This window comes from Notolabrus celidotus, chromosome 6 (assembly GCF_009762535.1).
Source record: "Notolabrus celidotus isolate fNotCel1 chromosome 6, fNotCel1.pri, whole genome shotgun sequence".
Taxonomy (NCBI): domain Eukaryota; kingdom Metazoa; phylum Chordata; class Actinopteri; order Labriformes; family Labridae; genus Notolabrus; species Notolabrus celidotus.
Window position 1 is genome coordinate 20677500 of NC_048277.1, and position 13330 is coordinate 20690829.

Consider the following 13330-nt stretch of genomic DNA (forward strand, 5'->3'; position numbering starts at 1 on the left):
AAAGCTTGTACCTTTAAGTTCAAAGAGTAAACCCTGGGGGTAGAGGGCTATAAATTATTTGCAAGGGAAAAGGCACTGATGCATCTTTTAACATGTGCAGTCATTTCAGAGTGCAAAACCTACAAATGTCATGTCTCTTAAGGATCAAAGTAATTGGTCAGGCTGCACAACAAGGCACAGGGGTAACGATGGCAGTTTGCCACTGTAACAGACTCAAATGACATACTGTGTAGCATGTCGGTGAGCTAATAGACCCCAACGCCACAGGGAGAGAGCACAGTTTCACTGTGTCTTTCAAATTACTCTAAGGAGGCGCACTAACTTTTTTTATATAGCAGCTAAATTATCCCCACTACTACAAGATTCCGCAGTGCTGCTTCTGTGTGTCAAAATTAAATACTAATGTTGTCACGCCAGTGCTAGATATCTAAATATACACTATGAGAGGGAGGCACTGTGTTCCATCTCATATGAATGCAGTCAGAACTAAACTACAACACAACTGCATTATGCTGAAAAAATGAGGATGTACGACTATGACACGGGATTATTCATTGACCTAAAGAGACATGTCGTTGCAGTGCAGCGTTGTAGGTGAGCAGATGAGTGACACTGAAGTGTAAAGGCCATTGAGAGGGCAAAGTGGGGGAGGGGAAGCGTTGGGGCTTGCTCACAGAGCAGAGCAGTGCAGTGACCAGGCCCAGTGGAGCCTCACTGCTGTGAGGAGGAGGAGGGTGAAAACGACTCAGAGAGCAGGTGATGTGCTCCGGAGTGGCCCTTCGCCACTTTGCGGTCCACAGTGTGCTCCTTTCATACCCAGAGACTCAGATGTCAGATGTGATGAATATGGCTCAGATAACACAGCAAATGTTTAAAATTAGGTTTATGAGAACTTTAGCGCCAGGGTTTAAAGTTGAGATGAGAAATAAATACTTCCCAACCACAAAGTGAGGTGTTCACATGTATGCATAGACTGCTATAGAGTCAACAGAGATGTGATAGATTTTTAGAACACACTTAATATGTTTACTATTTAGTAGATCAATTTATTTAAGAAAGAAATAACAGTCACACAAAGTTACTGGGAATATTTTTTTAAAGTGTGAGTAAACAAGTAGTCTACTGAAATGACAATAAGTCATGTATTTAATCTCTTCTGATTGGACGATATGTTAGCACTGCTAACAGCTGAACTACTGTTTGAAGGTGAAGTAGCTGCTGCTTCATAAGAACATGACTGTCACCCTCCCATCACTTGGTAGTGGGTCACAGGACTGTACATGACCCAGACATGGGTCTCGCCCCTCAGGATCATGGGCCAGTCAGGCATGAGGTGCCAACTGAGCGCCTCTGATTTGACTCCCAGTTAGGTGGCCTGAGCGGAGCCCCTGAGTTGAGCCCCTGGCTTGCTCTACTGTCACAAGGCTCAGTCTGTGAGGGACCCCGGGGTCCACACAGTCACAGTCACATGTCTTCAGAAGGACTGTGCTTCAGCATGCTTGGACTGACACCCTTACCCTCAGTTTTCCCACTTAAGTCCCTCTGTGTTTACTGACTGGTGTAATTACAGTACAGTTTGTTTCATTGAACTTAAGAGTGTTTTTACTTTCACTTAATGCTACCAAGACCAGAGTCATCATGGGCCATATTATCTCCACAGTTTTAGCCACATCTAAACAGATCACATGCTGTTAAATGAGAGAGTCTGCATCCAAAAAGAGCATGTAATGTTTCAGCTTATTAAAGCAATGACATGCATATAATGAGAGCAATAGTGTAAAATGGCAATTAAGAGTGGGAGGGATTTGTGTCATGTGTTTTGGTTGGCCATACACTTTTTGAGATATCAGCACATACTCAATGCTGACCTAAGAATTTTTTGAAAATGCTTAGTTTTATAGTGCTGGGCGATTTACACTTTTATGATTCGATACTATACTGATTACTTTTGGCATATTATTCCATACCTGATACCAATACCGATACTTTCAGGGCTTTTTTTAAAAAATAAAATGAAACGCTTGAAAGACCAACTCTGTTCATTTAGCAACTTTAATATGCACATCATTTGGTGGCCTTTTTTTAAACAATGCAATACATTTAGAAAACACCTAAATGATACATAATAACATCCTCTATTTAACTTGTCTGAGTGGAAAGCTTAAAACTGCCTCTTCACCATGACTGCTGTTAAAATGACACTTTGATCATGATGTTACAAAACTTTGGAGTAAGTAAGCTATATGAATCAGAAGTGACACATCAAGCGGCAAACTCCGGTCTCAAACTATGAAGCCCATAGGGAAGTGTTATAAACTGCAGTTCATTGAGAATCCGCTTGACGCTGGCTGCAGAACCACCTGAAATCACATACACACCAATTCAAAAAAGACGATCTTTGCAGCATTAATAACATGTTTACAGCCTGGTTCAAAAGACGGCTTGGCTCTTCCTAGCTAATCTCTCCATTGGCACACACCGTAGGGGGTGATTTTTTTTCTAACGCGACGGTTTAGAAGATATTAAGATTACAAGTTTTTTCCCAAATAAGGACATGACTGACTTGACTCCCAACCGGACCCCATAGCTGTTGGCTAGGAGGCTCAAACTCCGCCCCTTTATGTCACACTCTACCTGGTTGAGTTCCGCATTTCCAATATGGCTGCCGCCGTCGATTGGCTTCAAAACAGCGCTCAGGAACAGATGGGTGACGTCACGGATACTACGTCCATATTTTATACAGTCTATGTGACACATGCACTTCTATTTCACATTTACAAATTAGTATCGATATTTTGTTAGAGTAATCTATCCTCAAATGAGTAGCGTGTGATAATCGATAAATTAATACCACACAATCGATATGCCCACCATTAATATTTTATTGGTAGTGATTTTTTTGGGGGGGGTTTCAACAAAGACTGAAACAAACCACACAGCACTTACCCTATGGGGCTCTTCTCACACTGTGTCTGAAGAGTGCTGCCAGGCATTTAGTTGACTTCAGAGTTGAGCTCTTTTGTCTGGCCCCAAAAAGCAGAGAAAAGTCAAAAAAGCAATTTGGTTTTACCTGTCTAGGACCTGCTGATTGAAATCACAGTATTACATATAGGGCAGACATCAGTCTGTGGCTGAGGCCCCCCGCAGTGACAGAAAAGCTTTTCCCAGAGCTGGTAGATGGATGTGATTTATAAAGCTGCTGAAAAAAAAAATAAGTGGGCCAAAATTGACAAGAGGGTATAAATAACCCCCCCAAATTAAATAAGGAATCACCAAAATATCATGTACAGAGTAAAATGTCAGATTTTAGCAGTATTAGTGAACACACATGTAGGAACGATGACATTCATCTCCTTTATGAAGTTATACAGCAGGAAATAAAATTAAACACAGTTCCTAAAAGTGTCACACACCCAACAAAATGCAGCTTAGTCAAAAATAAAGTTTTGGTGGGGATATGAGAACACACATCTAATTAATTCAGCCGGCCTGAGTAACCCTGAAACAGTTCATACTTCAGACTGTAGCTTCCTTATTGATCCTGAGAATGCTTCAGTGGACTCCCTGCGCTTATCTCGCCATTAAAAGCATCTCATGTGACGAGCTGCGATTTAATTAGATGACAATCACCGTTAACAATGCGCGGCTACCATCACTACATTTGCACATTAGTGCTGGCAGTGATAAATTTCAGTATCCCAGCAGGGACAGCTCACACCGTCACTAAATGGGCTCTCTGCAATGTGCTGCAGTTTCTCTGCTCTGCTATGAAGGATGATGTATTTGAACTTGATTGGGAAATATTTACAACCATGATCATATATTTTTGCATGAATATGTTCATAAGATGCTGAAAATGTGACTCATCAGTCAGATAATGAGGCTTTATTCAGAGATACATGCAGCCTGACAGTGTGAGCAATACATAGAAACAACCACTAGAGGGCAGGATACAATTTGAGCACCTTAAAACTAAAACAGTATGATAGCATCTTAAATCCTCCTTTTGCCTTCATTTCATTGTTATGGGGGGAAACAAGTGTCAGAACACAGTTGCTTTCTAGTAAAAGAATGCTGCAGCATTGTAGTTGCATTTAAAACTATAGAGTCATAATACTACACTTTATTGAATTTCAAGAACAGGATTACAAAAGTAGCAATGATTTTTAAAATATGTGATTGTCTAAGCAACAGTTGAACTGGTATTTATTGGATTTTTTTCAACGGTATGGTTTGTGTCACTTCACAATCAAGATGAAGGAGTGTCTGCCCTGAGAAATTAAAACCTACCAGAGGGGTCATCGAGACAACAATGGGAAGATACAGTATTTTTGGCAAGGGGACATGGGTTGAGGCCAAGGGCTAATAGCAATGAGGGATTTGTCAGTCATCCCTGTATTTAATAATCCCTAGCTCTCCATTTTCTGCTGTTTGTTTATATTAACCTCTGGTTGAACCCTCTTTAGTGGCAGCCTCTTTTGCCAGAAAGTTCAGTGAACATTCAGCTTCGGAAGCGGAGAGCATGTCATCTCGAATCTATTAGCCCACAGGGGAGATTGCAACATACAGCAGTCTCTCTCCATCTCTCTCTCTCTCTCACTCTCTCTACCCCCACACACTCTCTTTAGCTCTCAAACATGCACATGCGCACACACAATCACACACTAGGTGAGCTTCCAACCCACACTCCCATGCTGACGGTGGATGTAACTGAGATCATTGCATACAGTGATCTGGTTCTGACCTCGCCTCTTCACTCATGCCTAATCTCATCATACCATGCACTACATCACCCTACCACACAGCTCTGCCAACTTCATCAAGTAGCTTAAGAAATACAACAGAGGAGGGAGAGAACTTTAATTATTCTTCTCCTTTTATGTGATCTTGTAGATAGAAGAGGTAAAGCGAGAGGATGATACGTGACACACTGGGTAAGCATGAGGCGCACAAGCCAAGTTTCGACACCACATGTTGTCTACTGAGAAACAGGGATACTCGCAATACAATTAAAAATCATTACACATTAGGGATTATTCTCATTGATGAGACAGAAAATATATTGCAATGCTCTTTTTCTTAAACAGCAGAGGGCTCTATCTGCTTTTGACGTCCTTCTGTGTCTTGCCTCTATAGCAGAACAGACATGGTGGAAGCAAATGAAGAAATAAACTTTGTAAAGTCTCTAAGTGATCAATGAAACCAATACTACAGCCAACATGGTGCAGCATGTAAAATGGTGCCACGCTGAGAAGTTCCTCACACTGAAAAACATATTTAACATCTACTCAATGACATGTTGAGAAGCAGATTTAAATTACCCTCCGTTCAAGTGCAAGAGCCATAAAGATTACAAAGTTCAGTGTTGTTTTAAGGATCCGAGTGAAAGGTTCACATGTTGGGGACGTCATTTTGGCCTAGTGGTTAAGTTGCCTGCTCCGCGTACAGTAGCTATCGTCATCAAGTAGGACTACAGCCACTGTACACTTTCAATTCCACCTTGTGGGCCCTTTCCCGCATGTCTCTTCCCACTCTCTAACTTGGTTTCCTGCTCTATAAGCTGTCTATACTCTCTGAATAAAGGCATAAAAGCCCAAAAATATAGCTTAGAGAAAAAAGGTTCACATGTTGAGGACAGTTGTTATGGCACAACTCTTTAAAAAAGTTGGTGAAAAGCTTGCTGGGCTTCAACCTGAGGCACAGGCTGCCCCTGTTTATCTAAAGAGATATTCCTTGCTTGTACTATGAATATGTTTATTTCAAGAGACATTTACACTGATATTTTTTATTTCCATACAGTATTTTTTTTATAGAAAAGGGTATTATTATAAAATATTATCTATGTCACTTTTTGTAAAGAAAAAAATATGCATTATTTTTTCAGATATTATACAAACTCAAAACTAAAGCATTACTTAAATCTATAAGGAAAACATAAGTATATATTTAGCACTTAATCAGAGGATTGAAATAAAACAATATATGTTGATGGTTTGACTTCAGTCTAATTTCTTTATAAAATTAGAAGATTGTATCATGAGAGAATTGTACCATTAACCTAGAATCTTGAAATGTATAGCTCAAAAGTAGATTGCATTGTTACATCCCTAGTTCTAATGATTGCGCATCGAAAATATATCAACGTAAGAGTCTTATCAGAAACATATTCTGATGTTTGAAGAACTCACTAAGTAAAATGACCCACTACAAAGGGAATAGACGGTTACATTTTTCATAGATTTTTATTTTTGTTTGTTTGTTTTATTATTGATAGAAAGTTGTGGGGTGAGATGGTACAATTGAAAGGAATTTCACGTATCCGAAATTGATTCTGTGTTTAAACTGTGGACTCTGACTGAAAAGCGATGATATCTGTCATATGTACTGGGGTTAAAAGTGCAGCTTTTGCCTCAAAATGTAGTGGATTACTAAAAGACCAAAGTATGTGATTGTACTGAACTGCACTACTGGAGTAAATGTTAGTCAAGTTCAACAAATGCTGCCAGCAAGTCTTTCATCAGCTCCTTAACAGTGTCTCGGTCATGCACCAGAGGTTAAGGGTTTTGATTTGTGAAGAACATAGAATCATATTTGACTTTGAGTTGAAAAACTTACAGGACAACAAGCTCTTTAAAATCCATGCTCTGACTTATTTTCTGACCTTTTAACTCTTACTTCGTGCAAAATTCAGCCTACATTATCAAAAAGAAATGTTTGGTTTGCCAAAGATAAGTTGAATTCTTTACAGTGTTTGAGTCTTTACTTTTTAGGGATCTGTGACTTCAGGCTGATTTATACTTCTGTGTCGCCCCTACACAGCAGGGGCTGACGCTGACATGAAACCCACATACTTGTGCGTCAATGTGTATGTCACGCAGCAATTCTACACCGAAACGCATGAGGGCAGTGCGGCTTCCTGATAGCCGGTTGCCTCCTTCCTGCCCCGCTATGATCTCCGTTTACTTTTCCACAGCGATGGAAATGAAAGATGATGCGAGATGAAATACACGGCCGTTTTGCGGCTGATGTCCGGGATCCCGGAAGTGCTGTAAATGCAGGAAACACAATGCCACCAAACGGACCAATCACAGGGCCTGCGGTCCACGTCGATTCTACGCGTAGTTACATTTTGGAGGAGGTGCACGTCAGCTACATGCGTATGCCTCTGCGTAGGAACGCGGACCCCCGGCGTAGACTGCCGTCGATTCAACGCAGAAGTATAAATCAGCCTTTAGGGTGTTTGAATCACAAACTAAGTTAAATCTTTATAGTGCGGTTGCTTCTACTAATGAAGTCCTGCTCAGAAAATTCATGGCAGCAAAAATGTTTACCTTCTGACTGTAAACAAGTCATATGTTTACTTTAAGTCTTTACTTCACCAAAAATGGTAAAACAGGATAAAAACTAAATTCAAGTTTATGAAATGTAAGATGGTGAATCTATATAAATCAAACTATATACACCCTCTGAAAGTTCTGCAGGTGAGTACTATTACAAGTAACATTTCAATACCAACTCTTAATGTCCATTAGCAGCTCAGTTATGAAGGTATTTTAGTGACACAGGTTCAGCTCTGTTCACCAGGTTTTTGGTAAGTGATATGAAGGACCATGTCATTTTTACAGTGCTGCTCAGATAGCATAAATCAGAGTATGTGGATGTATTCCTCCCTGATACATTAAAACATCAGTCTTACATAATGCCATCACTCTCTTTCAGATCTATGTTGGAGACATTGTACTAAAAGCCTGACACTATTAGCACATTTTAGTCACACATGCAGCTCATCGGAGTGTGACAGTCTTGTTTCTGGGCCAGTGCACATTTGATTTAGTCACCTCCGCAGATGACAGATTCTTATCCTGTCACTATGTAGATGACATGAGGTGCCAGGACATGACATTAAACACAAGTTATAGCAAATTTTATGCATCAAACGCGGTCAATGTACCCTAAAGAATAAGGTTATGGTGATACCAGGCTAAAAATATACTGAGAGGAGGGTGAAAACTAGAACAATGTGCTTTTTTTTGTGCTGTGGGGTAGGGAGTCATGGCTGCATTAGCTGCTACTAGAATAGCACAACCAAATTCTGGTCCAAACTTTTGCTTATTGAACTTTATTGTAGCTAATGTACAAACTTGCATCCATGAGCACAAGCCATGCACCTGTTTTACATAAGCTAGCTATACATGGCTGTATTTGGAAATATTGGCACAGTCGAACACACAAGTAGACTCCTTGATGAATTCTGCTTAAATTATGACATAGAACTATACATATATATATATATATATATATATATATATATATATATATATATTAGGGATGCACCAATGCCACTCTTTAAGTTCCCGATACTGATACCGATACCTATACTGATACCTGGGCTTTGGTATCTGCCGATACGGATACTGAGCCGATACAATCCGGGTATTGATATAACAATCTCTATTCCTTAATGTGAGGATAAAACTAAGAATCATGTTTTGGCAACTTCAGGCTTTTCGGATTTTGTAAACCAAAATAAATGAACATTTTTGAACTGACAGTAACATTATTCAAGAGATTATAAATGTGTACCAGCAGTTTGGTCTGTGATTGTACTTAGGCGGTTGGAAATATAACTTCGGCACCCCGCCCCGGTATCATTTGTGTGCGGGAAACAATTAAAATCAGAATTATGACACAAAATAATGCATACGAGCCGACAAGTTCAGGTAGGCTGGAGTTCAAGCGGAGCAGTGTCAGAAACATTATTTACATGATGGTGAACTGTACCTGGGTTCCAAGTGCTGAACCAGAGGTAGGAATCCCTTTATTTCAAGGATCTGGAACAATTAAATATAAAACCTGTCCATTTTTTCACACTTTGAATCCAGTAATAGAAGGTTTCTTCCTTCTTTGCAGTACGCTACAGCTGACGTAAACTTCTTCCTTTGGGCTTCCATTATATTTTTCAGCGCAACTGCCATCAGTTGAAACATTACCGCTGAACATGTTGCAACTTTCCAGCGGAGTTGTTAGCAAAAGAAGCGTGACAGCACTAAACTGCAGAGCCTCTGTAGCTATCTACAATCATGCCCCGACAGACAAAAATGCACAGACCGGGTAGTGCTGATGACGTAGGAGACACACATGGCTGTTGTAAACACAGAAAAGGATAGAACTGAGATGAATATATCTGCCATATGGATTGGCACTATATATCGGCCCTTAGTCACCAATATCCGATCTAGCTTCTTGAGTCAATATCTGGCCAATATCAGATACCAGGATCAGATCGGTGCATCCCTATTATATGTGGTCATACCACTTATCAGACCTAAGGGGGTCAAATATTTTGAATATTGGGATATACACATCAAGACATAGAGAAATAGGGCGAATGGTCATATCTGCAGTAATCTGGGAAATTGTCAAGTCACAGAAAATATGCAAAGATGAATTTGAATCTGCTGAATCCTAACCTCAAGAAGAGACTAGTGAATAGGACATCCAATGAATAGGACCACAAAAAAATCTGTGATGAGGTCAGTTCAATCATGAGACACAAGTAAGAGAGGTAAATATACTGCAAGTGTTGATTGAAAGATCTGATAATTAGTGAATAAGGAACACTGCTATTGAGTGGTAACTCGACAACAGCTAGAGGATAAAGCTCACACAAAGTACACACTCTGTGGCTGATGACTTCATCTGAGGAGGATAAGTGATGAAACAATAAAGCTGATGAATCTACACCTGGGCGGTGATGAGGAAGAGGAGAGACGACAAAAACAGCAGCTTGACTGTACTACAGAAAGAAGAGGATTTATGTTACTGAAAAAGAGAGAGCAGCAGAATGATAGCCTTACCCTCAGGATGTTTAGTAGTGCTATGAGATAGATATGATAAGGCTGGTGAGAAAAGATGATATTGAATACATAAGAAAGTGAGAGGTAAAATATTAGTAAGTAGGGAGGAACATGTTCAGTCAACTAAATGATTTAACATCGTCATCAGATTTACTTTTTTTTTAGGCCTGAAAAGCTGGTCATATGTTGTGTCTCAGATGTAGTGCACTGTGCAACCACCCACCACTAACCAAGGCTGTACAGATAATGGCCATAAAGCTCTAATGCTCTATCATCCAGATGTAAACAAGCACAGATGAAAGATAGCATCTTGTAGCATGGTGTAGTTTGGCAGTATTCTGATTAGAGCATGGAGATTTAACTGTATAAAGGCCGTCTCTCGTTAACCTAGAACTCAACTAGCATAGGCATTTGGACGTTAAACTGAGGATTAAAGGCTGGTTGGGCTAGCTCTGCTATTGTTAAGCACAAACAGCAAACCAGCATGACAGTGTTTACCCACAGACTCTTAATCCCATGTTAAGCCGTGTTACATAAATTGTGCTCAATTTTCACTGCTTTCTGAATTATTTTCTGACTGGACTAGTTGGCTAGTTTGTATTAAAATAGAATTTTAATCTACTGAGAAATGTCTTAATCGACTAAGCTCTTAATTGCCTAGCTCCCCAGTACCTGACTGAGCTTCTCCAGTATCATGTCCCTGCCAGGACATTGAGATCATGTGGTCAGTTGTTAGTGGTCACCCCAAAACCAGAGATGACCGAACCTTTGTGGCGGCTGCCCCTCAGCTCTGGAACAACCTGCCCCATCATATCCGCTCTGCAGGATCAATTGAGGTTTTTAAATCCTCCTTAAAGACACACTTTTCCTCCCTGGCATTTAATCAAGGTTGAGTGGACATCTAGCATAATCTTAATTAAATTTTTTTTTTTTATTCTATCTTATGTTATTATATATTTGCACTGTGTTTACATATTGTAGTATTGTATTTTAGTATTGTAGTGTATGTTATGTTTGTCATTTGTGCTGCTTTTGAACTGTACAGCACTTTGGTCAACCCCGGTTGTTTTAAACGTGCTCTACAAATAAAGTTTGAGTTGAATAAATTTGTCGTTTTTTAACGTCTCCATCTATAGGTATTCAAAAATCTGTCTCCCTGACAAATAAAGCTTTTTAATAGCTCTTGATCACAGGTGTATTCTCTTAAGAGATTGGTGCTTTGTAAATCATCTTCCCTTTCCTCAGGACTGTTAAACTGCAAGACTAATCATTAACTACATTTTTCCTGTATCACCATCATTTTGAAAAGTAACTTGTCTCACTGCCATGCCTGACATAACTAATTCTTACAAATTCACAAGTTTGTGAGAATAGTCCAGTAAATCTTCTCTAAGGGTAGAGGGGTAAAACTCATTAAGCATGAGTATATCCTTATGGGAAAAGGCGATTTCATCCTCATTAAATACATTTCAGTGTCCCCATTTATCTTCCTGGCCCATTTTCCTCAAAAACATGCTGCTTAACCTGGGCCAGCTTCTGCACATGAGATAACCTCCAGCAAATACCCACAGCATAACTGTGCTTGATCATATTTAAACAGCCAATTCCCTCTCTTAATTTCCAGAGGCGTGTTCAGATTAGTATCCCACCAACTGCTTAGACAGTCACACTCTGGGACACTAGAAATTTAATACAGCACCTTTTATAAGAACAGCATTAAGATTCATGAGGGTAGAGAGGGCTACAGTAGTTTAACATACACTCGGTTAACATATCCTCAGAGGCTAAAGAAAGTAATTAGAAGAACTTCCTATGCATCTTCAGGTAGAAAGTATACGTGTGATTTCCAAAGGAGCAGCCCCAAGTAAAGGACTGTATGAGCAGAGAACTCTTTGGTGGATAATTTCCCACAGACCACCATGGGGCAAAAGAACTTTAAAATGTAGGTACTGGTCACTTTTAAGAGCTTGTTGAAGCCATAGACCGTAAAAATAATGCACGTAGTATCCGTGACGCCACCCATCTCTTTCTGAAGCACTGTTTTGAAGCTGTTTGTCGGCGGGTGCCATATTGGAAATGCTGAACTCAACCTAACTATTGTCGAGCTAGTGTGAAGTAAAGAGGCGGGCTTTGAGCCTCCTAGCCAATAGCTAGTGTTCCCGCCTGTCAATCAAGTCATCTGTGCCTCTCATAATGGGAAACGCGTAATCTTAACCCTCCTGTTATGTACGTTTCTCAGGAACAGCAATAATGTTCCTGGGTCAATTTAATGCGGGGCATATTTAATTATCCAAAAGTGTCAGAACCCCAAAAAATCCCAATACACATTTATTTAATCTCATTATTAACTCCATTACCAACCACTTAAATCAATATTTAGTGCAATAGTGTTCTTTAATCCTAACAGATCATGGTCTAATGAGGATATCTTACTTGTTTTTAATGAAAATTCATGTTAAAAGAGTGTGTGTGTGTGTGTGTGTGCGCGTGTGTGTATGAGTGGGGTTAAAATATGTCAGACATTTGCAAAGAAACAACTAGTATTTGACACTTCTGACCCCTTTTGGCCTCCACTTTGACTGCCCGGTCAAATTGACCCACAAACATCTATAAACATGCAAGGGGGTTGCAAATATTTGAAATCAACCATTTTGATTTTATATGTTGGTTTCACCTATTAAGCCAAGCAGAAGGAGTTTCATACCGGAAAAATATTTCTAACAATATTTTGGGGGATTTTTGAACTTTAAAGGCTCATTTTGATGCGCAACATAACAGGAGGGTTACTATCTTTGAAATTACAACGTTGTGAAAAATCTCCCCCTAACAGTGTGTGCCGATCGAGAGATGAGCTATCCAGACTACACTCGTATTTGTACCAGGCTGTAAACATGTTTATTTCTGCTACAAAGATCGGCTTTTTGGAATTTGTGTGTATGTGGTTTCAGGTACTTCTGGAGCCAGCCTCTAGCGGAAACTCTATGAACTGCAATTTTTAACACTTCCGCATTGGCTTCAATTCCCGCGGCCGGAGGTTGCTGCTTGGTTGTGACCAACATGTTGCAAACAAGAGCGCTGAAATTGTACTTATTTGTAATCAGGTTACCATATTATTGCAAAGAAAAACTCACTCACCCGTAAGTCCTAAGTTGTTCTTTCTCAATCCAGAAAAAATGATCTGCTTTTCAAAGTGTTTTATTTTGAAATTAATCTGATGCTCTAGGCTGTTCCTGTCTCTGACTTCCGGTTCAAACTAATCTGCTCTGTTCATCTTGGCATGTGCTGGGTGCAGGGTCCATTGAAAATAGACATGGCATGTATCTTTAGAGGAGCGGAGTGGAGAGATGCTTCTATTATGGTTCAGAAAAGCCACTAGGAGCTCTCTGTGGAAACACGAGCAATGACTAGAGTGGGCACGCACTCTAGTCTGCAATACATAGCAATACATAGCCTCTGAGTGCACAGTACTCTCA

At 39.9% G+C, this 13330-nt stretch overlaps 1 long non-coding RNA gene across 2 annotated transcripts in view; it reads right to left on the bottom strand.

Annotated features, from left to right (window-relative positions):
- Positions 1-2244: 2244 nt before the first annotated feature.
- The window catches only part of LOC117814333, a 45160-nt gene continuing 34074 nt past the window's right edge, over positions 2245-13330 (bottom strand). For both annotated transcript variants that reach the window (XR_004631559.1, XR_004631560.1), the window contains 2 exons: positions 2947-3023; positions 2245-2360 (listed from right to left, as the gene is read on the bottom strand). This is a non-coding gene — a long non-coding RNA (uncharacterized LOC117814333). The remainder of the gene's footprint in view (positions 2361-2946; positions 3024-13330) is intronic.